This window comes from Chrysochloris asiatica, unplaced genomic scaffold, assembly GCF_000296735.1.
Source record: "Chrysochloris asiatica unplaced genomic scaffold, ChrAsi1.0 scaffold00078, whole genome shotgun sequence".
NCBI lineage: Eukaryota > Metazoa > Chordata > Mammalia > Afrosoricida > Chrysochloridae > Chrysochloris > Chrysochloris asiatica.
Genome location: NW_006408596.1, coordinates 41,209 through 49,540, shown reverse-complemented (window position 1 = coordinate 49,540; position 8,332 = coordinate 41,209).

Sequence of the window (8,332 nt, the reverse complement as noted above, 5' to 3'; positions counted from 1 at the left end):
CTGAGTTGGAATGGACTAGGTGGCAGCAGTGGGGTTTGAGCTGAGGTGAGGTTATTCTGGGAGGTGCAGTAGCATTGAATGAAGATGAGATGTTGGGGGGTGGAGCATTCCAAGCAGAGAGAAAGGAGCAAGCAAAAAGGCCCTGAGGCACAAGGGGAAGTTGGTTATGTTCCAGGAATTCAAATGTGGAATGTGAGGGCGGGTGGTTATTGTAGACAGCATCAGCGGAGTTTGTTTCTAAAGGTACACAAAAGGCCCACAGTTGGCATTTTTTTCCTCCCTCCCTCCTTTCTTTGTGTCTTGGGTCTTTGGTTCTCAGGCTCACAGTTCATAGACTCTAGCTGGCTGAACTCTGGGTTGAGTCTTTGGTCTTCCCTCCCTACCTCTAGAGAAGCACGTTCCTCTAACCGTGTGAAGCAAACAGGTTTTTAAGTGAGAGTCAAAGTTCCACATGCGTGCTAAACATCTCTGTGGCAACAAGGCCCCACCAGCTGGGCTATTTCCCTGCATGGCACTGTGGGTTAATGGGCTAGACCGTAGGACGATTTAAACTGCAAGATTATCAATTCAAGCTCACCAGCTGCTCCTCGGAGACCCTATACAGGGTTGCTGTGAATCGGAACTGACTCCACAGCACTTAACAACAACAACAAAGCAGCATATTCCTTCTGGCCTGGGGACACCTTCAACAGGGTCACAGCAACAGAATATCCCCGTCTGCAGGACAGGGGGCTCATTTTTCAGGCTAACGTGGGTACAAAACAAGAAAATGCTCTTGCCTCCTTTGAACTTGTATTTAACTGTACAACCACAAAAGAACCCTGGTGGTTCAGTGGGCTAAGTGCATAACTGCTAACTGTAAGGTCAGTTCGAACCCACCAACTGCTCCTTGGAAGAAAGATAAGGTAAGAAAGCCTGACAGCCTCAAAGACCCTATGGGGCAGTTCTACTCTGTCCTGTGGGGTCACCACGAATCAGAGCCAACTCGACGGTTACCACTGCTGACCCTTTAGGTGGGGATCACAAGGAAAGGTCCTGGATAGAGTAGGAGAAGAATACGGAACGAAACTCCAAATCTTGGCTAAGACCAGGCTACTCGTCTAACAGAGGCTGGTTGGGCCCTTGAGACTATGGCCTTCAAGCTTTGACCTGAACTCAACTTTCAATCAAACAATGTTGTTGTTAAGTGCCTTCGAGTCAGTTCTGACCCATAGTGACCCTGTATAGCATTTCCGAGTCAGCTCTGATGGATGAGCTTCAACCGCCACCCTTGCACACTAAACCGACTTTTCAGTTCAGCACATTAACCCACAGCGCCACACCAGGACTCCTATCAGACAAGAGACAGGCCTAAGGTAGAATCTCCAGTGAGTAGTATTCAATCTGCCTAGGTGGGGTTGATGCAATGAAATGCAGATGGGTCTCTTGTGATACAATAGTGAATAATTGTTATCAGGACTGATTGTGAGGGTCAGAAATGTAAAAGTAGATGTTTTATAGCAAGGAGGGGAGTGATTAACTTTTCAGTCTAGGAGCAGAGGTCCCTAGGACCATCAAGGGAGAAGAGCAGAGAGCGGGACCCTACCCAGAGAAGCAGTGATGTCTGTAAGGGAGGCAGAGATGATGATGTGGAGCAATGGAGCAGCTGGAGACTTTAGATCCAGAGAGGGAGAGCGACTGTGTGCTGAAGACCTGTGGGGCACGGGAGAAGGATTGCATGGAGGGGATTGTAACCATGGCAATGAGACGATAGAATGAATGTAAAACTAATATTCTCCCATGTAAAGTATCACATAATTCACAATAAAACATTTAAGAAAAAAATAAAAAAGAGAGAAAGAGGCCTATAAGGAGAATGGTGTCCTGCTGGGGCAATATTACTTAATGAGATGTGCTGCAAGATCTGTTTGAACCACAAGGTTGTCAGTTCAAGCTCATCAGCTACTCCTCAGAAACCCTACAAGGGTTGATAAGAGTCAGAACTGACTCAACAGCACTTAACAACAACAATAAGAGGAATAGGAATGCTGGTGTGGTGCTGCAGGATAAGCACTGGACTGCTAACCACAAAGTCAGCAGTTCAAACCTATCAGCTACTCCTTAGAAACCCTAGAGAGCATGAGTTGAAAACGACTCAAAGGTATTTAGCATTAACAACATAAGGGAAACAGTAACACCAGGGAGGTATACACTCCTTGGAACAACCAACCACATGAGATCAAAGTGCATTTGCCCAGGGGAAAAAAAACCTAAAACTCCAAGGGTAGCGAGGGATAAGAAAGAAAGATGAATGAATGGTAAACCCGGGGAAGAAGTGGGAAAAATGCTGTGCACTGTGGGGATTACAAAGTCACAAATCAAAATATGTTTGAATTGTTGAGTAGAAAACCAGTTTGCTCTGTGAACTTTTACCCAAACCACAATAAAAAGTTAAAAAAAAAATTCTTTGGAAAACAATTGATGGCGACATCTTCCTGGATATAGCTGGCAGTGGCAGAAGTTTCTATTTATTGGGGATGTGGAAGGGAGACAGGGTGTACCGAAGAAGGAGGAAGGTGGACCTGAGGGAGTTGGTCCTGGACATTCATTAAACAAGACTCATTTGTCAAGTGGATGTTTACTGATGTTGTAGAGCATGGAGTCTGAAGGCTTTTGGCCTGTGAACGACTCCAGCCGAGTAGAGCTTCATTCCATCTTGCGCCTAGGTTTACGTGTTCAGAAGCCAATTCTTCTTGACTACCTCATGCACCCCTGACTGCTGAACTGCCAGAGTCAGAAACAGTCTATTTAAACATAGGCTTGGGGACCACTTTCCCCAAACAGCCCTCATGGGAACATTTCTGGACACACCCCTTAATGGTCTCCTGGGTGAGATGTCATACCCCAAGGGCCTTAGACTATACACGTTCCTATCTGCAATTGTCCCCTCCTGCTTTCCATAGGTCAGTGTACATATGTGATGCGTGACTGCTGGTGGTGGGAGATCCCTTTGTTCCCTGTGCCCTATAAAGGTCACCACATGGAGATGGGACTTTGGAAATATATCCTGATAGCTATGATTTCCCTCACCCAGGTGACATTTGTTTGTCTTGTGTTTACTCCTGTTTAATATGAATATAGTCTGTATAATATTTATGTCTTTAAAGATGGGGTCTCTTTTCTCCCCTGTATCCCCAAGCATCTCCTACGGGCAGTTGGATATGTGGGTGCATGGGCCAGTAACCTTACATGATGAGCCTACAATGACACCTGAAAAAGGGACACTCAGAGAAGGGTATCCACTTCAGTGGGGCCATGGTACAGAAATCCCTGAGCATATCTTTCTCAAAGCAAATGAGATCTTGCTCCCCTCTGCTTAAACCTCAGTCCCCTCATGGGGCCCACAGACTCTGAGGACCTGGCCCAGACACCTCTCCTAGGTCTGCCCTAGCTTCCTGAGGTCCAGTCATCCTAACCTGATGCGAGTCTCCCAACGTGTCACCAAGTGCCCACCATAGGACCTTGGTGTGTGCTCTGGGACAGCTCTGTACACATTTCCTCAAGCTTTGATGGCAGCTCCTTTGAGGCTCAGCTCCAGCATTCCCTCCTTGGCTCCCACTGGCCAGCCCATCTTCAGGTAGATGCCCTATCATGCGGTCCTGCTTTAGATCCATCAACCTGAGGTTTCCAGCATGGCGATTGTTAATGTGTCCCCACAAAAATGTGTTAAGGCTCTGACCCATGGTACCAAGAAATCTGACCTTGTTTGAAAATAAGGTCTTTTCAGATGTTACCATTCAACTTTAAGGTGGACTCTAGTCCAATACGAGGTGACATCCAAAAGTTCATGGAAAAATGTAATTAAAAAGAGAATGGGGTACATGGAGGGGATTAGAATGTAATGAAACAAAGACTATGATTTGTTGAATGTAAAACTGATGCTCTGCCCTGTAAACTCTCACTCAATTCACAAGAAAAACTTTTTTTAAAAAGAGAGGATGGAACTTTTCCATAAACATTTGGAAGGCTCCTGATAGGAGTGATGACCTTACAAAAGAGGAGAAGAGACACAAAGATAGAGGGAAGAAATTCATGTGAAAACAGAGGCAGACACTGGCGTGAGGGGGCCACCAGACAAAGGGTGCCAGGAGCTGGAAGAGACGCAGGAATGGGACCTCAGAGTCTGCAGGAAGAAGCAAGATGGCCGACAACCTGACTCCAGACTTCCAACCTCCATACCTGAGAAAGAACTGATTTCTGTTCTTAAGAGCTGCCTAGCTTGTGGGACTCTGTTAGGGTATGGGACACACAGACAGCTGTGTCTATCTGTCCTCTTCACTGGTTCAAGAACTTCACTGTCTCACAACCGCACAGCCAGCCCCAATGCATACTGGGGCCATGCTGTTTGTGGAACGAACAAATGAGTGAATAAATGTTTTGGAGGGAGTCAGGAAGGCTTCCTGAGGAAGAGATCCTGGACTAATACCTGATGGATGAGAAAGATGTGGGCTGTGGCCTTCACCCTTGTCAGATGATTAGAATCCCCTGGGGTGGGGGAGGCTATAAAAATCCCCAGGGTTGTCCCTACCCCAGAGGCTCTGATTGAAGGGTCTTGTTGGTTTTTAAACTCCCCATGTGATTCTGGCTTGAAGTGGGGCTGAGTTCTCCAAGCTTGACCTATGATTCTGGTTCTCCAAGAATTTTCCAGAGTGTAGTAGAAATGCACAATGTTGTGCCCACCCCAAGACCACTGCAGCTGACACTGGGGTGGGACCCAGGACCTTGTTTCCACAATGCTCCTTGTAATTCTAAGTCTTGCTTAAGCGAGAGAACCCTTGGGCCATGCGAGGACATGTTGAGGCCTGTCTACTGGAGTGAGGAACTCCCACAAGTAAGGATCAGCCCTCTGCTACCCTCAATACCAGCCTTCCCCTGGGGGCCCCTGGGATCCAGAGCACCTTCAGAGTTCCAGGTTCCAAGATCTTAAGCAGATTTTGACTCTATCCTAAGAGGAGGTACGCTGGTGGCTCCATGGTTCAACCCTCAGCTGCTAACTAAAAGCTTGGCAATTCGAACCCACCAGCTGTTCCATTGCTTCTGTGACTTAATGGAGCAGTTCTCTTCTGTCTGAAACGGTCACTAAGAGGTGAAAGCCACTTGACAGTGGAGGGTTTAGGTTTGGGTCAAACCAAGGTGACAGAGATGGGACGAAACAAGAGAAACCATATAACTAGATGGATGTAGGAGGTGAGGAAGTGGAATATAAGGTAAAATAACTCAGGCACCCAACTATTACATAAATGCTTTCCTCTCTGAACGAGTTCCTTAGGGTAGTATTTCAGAAACTCTATCCTAAGATCTTGGGAGTGGTTAGCATGCCTCTGAAATAGTTTCTTTCCCACCTGACAGCCAGCCCTCTTCCCTTCCCTGTGAGGCAGCCTTGGAGAGGAAAACATGGGGAGGGGGTACCTTCTGTCCACTGTTCCCTTTTCCTCAGACCTGCACTTGACCATGCTCACTCCAACCAAAATCAGCCCCACTGTCCATCAAAGTCCATTCTGACTTTTATTGTGAATTGAGTGAAGGTGTACAGATCCGACTGTCAAGTTTATATTCAACAAATTATACGCTTTGTTTTCTCTCAATGATTACAATCTCCTCTAGGCAACAACAGTTGTCCCACTTTCTCCCTGTGGTTCCTTCTTTCCATTCCACGCACCTTGTCATCCCTTCTGAATGTTGTCCTTAGGTTGTATCTTTAATTCTGAATGACTGACCAGAGTGTTGTTCCCCTATAGTACCTCTCTACTGCTTGACTGAAAATTGTGGTATGAGGGTGAGTGCCTTTCTAAACCTGAACGGTGGTGGAGGGTTCCTCCAATCTCTTTCTGACCAGTAAATTTAGTCTTTTACTTTTTTTTATCATTTTTTTAAATTAAGTAATGTTGAGTTTTGTTCCACATTTTCTCCCACTCTATCCAGGACACTGTAATGTGATCTCTTTCAGAAGTTAGTAGCTGTACCCAGGCAACATCTAGTTCTTCTGGTCTCAGAGTCATGGAGACTGATGTTCCCATGTTCCATGAGTCCACTGGACTAACTGATTCCTAGACTCTTCAATCCTCATCATTCTTCTTTCTTCTACACATGTAGAGATCAATGTTGTTGTTGTTGTTAAGTGCCATCCAGTAGGTTCCAACTCATAGCAACTTTGTACAAGGTTTCCAAGGAGTGGCTGGTGAGTTTGAACTGCCGACCTTGTGGTTCAAAGTGACCTTGCTTATCCTACAGTGCCATACCAGGACTCCCTGGAAAGACCAATGTTGCTATTGCTGTTAAGTGCCACTGAGTTGGTTCCAACTCATAGTGACCCTGTACAGGGTCTCCAAGAAACAACTGGTAGGTTTGAACTGCCAACCTTGTGGTTCTAAGTCCAGTGCCAATCCTATGGCACCACACCAAGAGAGGCCAATAGATGTACCTTAAACAGCTGCTCAAGACTGTCAGTCTTCACAGAGGCACACTATTACGTCATTCTCCCACAGAACAACTAATGGGTTTGAACCACTGACCTTTTGGTGAGAAGTTCAATGCTTAATCCACTATGCCACCAGGGCTCCTGATGGGCATATAACCCACTGCTGTGGAGTCAGCTGATGAGTGTTTGTTGTTAGGTACTGTCGAATCAGCGCCAACTCATAGCAGCCTACACACAACAGAACAAAACACTGCCCAGTCCTGCACCAACCTTACAATTGTTACACTCAAGTCCACTGCTGCTGTCACTGTGCCAATCCATCTTGCTGGTGGTGGTGGGGGGTGGGGGTGTCTTCTTTTTTGTTGACCCTCCACTTGACCAAGCATGATGTCCTTCTCCAGGGACTGGTCCTTCCTGACAACATGTCTGAAGTATGAGAGATGAAATTTTGCCATCCTGGCTTCTAAAGATCATTCTGGCTGCACTTCTTCCAATAAAGATTTATTTGTTCTTCTGGCAACCCATGGTACTTTTAATATTCTTGTCCAATACTATAACTCAAATGCGTCAATTCTGAGCATCATACAGTGTAAGCAAAAACAAAGCCCTTTTGGTTCTCAGGGTATCAAGATCTGGGTACTGTTCGCCCACAGAATCATCTGGTCTATCCAAACACACACACAAGTTTTTCTCTGGGATGATTACTCAGGAATGAAGTCATGTGGCACAATGGGTAAGACCTCAGAAGCCAACTCAAAGGTTGGCAGATTGAACCCAGCAGCCGCCCCAAGGCAGAGAATCTCCATTTCTAGTAAACTGTCAGGAAACTCTGATGCTGCTGACCCAGGGACCCCACTTTGAGAACTACTGTCCCAGGTTTTGCCTGGAAGATAGCCCCAAACTCCTAAGTGGTCTAAATTCTCTCTTCTACCCAGCAGGCAGGTGTGCAGAGCTTTCCAAAGGCACCCTGATATGGTCACTCCCAGCTCTGAAACCTCCAATGGCTTTTCCAATGCTGGAGCATAAAGTCCAAATCAATTCACCAGCCACTGCTGCCCACCTGGTCCTAGCCCAGGTGCTCCATATGGACATCCTCTGCCCTGCCCCCAAGTGAATAACAAATCCAGGGAGCAAGAGAGCAAGAAATGTTTTCAAGAAGGATTTGTTTTCAAATACCTTATGATCCAGCAATTCCTCTACTTGGTATTTATCCACAAGAAATACAAGCCATAACACGAGTACATATATGTACACCAATGTTCATGGCAGCACTATTTACAATAGCAAAAACATGGAAACAGCCAAAGTACCCATCGTCTGAAGAATGGATAAACAAACTGTGGTACATACACACAATGGAATATTATGCTACATTGAAAAATAACAAGGAAGCTGCAAGCCACTGCATAACATGGATGAACCTTGAAGACATTTTGTTGAGTGAAATTAGTCAGTCACAAAAGGAGAAATACTACATAGGATCACTATTATAAAAGACTAAGAAAAAAAAGCCATACTAAAGAAGGGTGGATTCTTTGCTGGTTGCTGGGATGTGGGGGTGGGGTGAGGGGAGGGAGTGGAAGGTAGAGCACAGGGCAGGGAATAGACACAGGATAGTTTGGATGCTGGGGAGGGGGGCAACATACAAGAAGGGAGAGGGAAATGGAAGAACAAAGCAGATGGGAGAACAATTAGGCAGGTTTGCATGGGCTAAGTGGGACAGAGGTAAATAATAATGTATATACAACCTTGAAAAAACAGGGCTTTGGGATACAGGGATTGAGACATGGTTGGAATGGGAAAAAGAGAAAATAATGCTTGACTGTCTTTTGAATCTTGGTTTTCCTTGCATTATATCATAAAATAGACACTTGA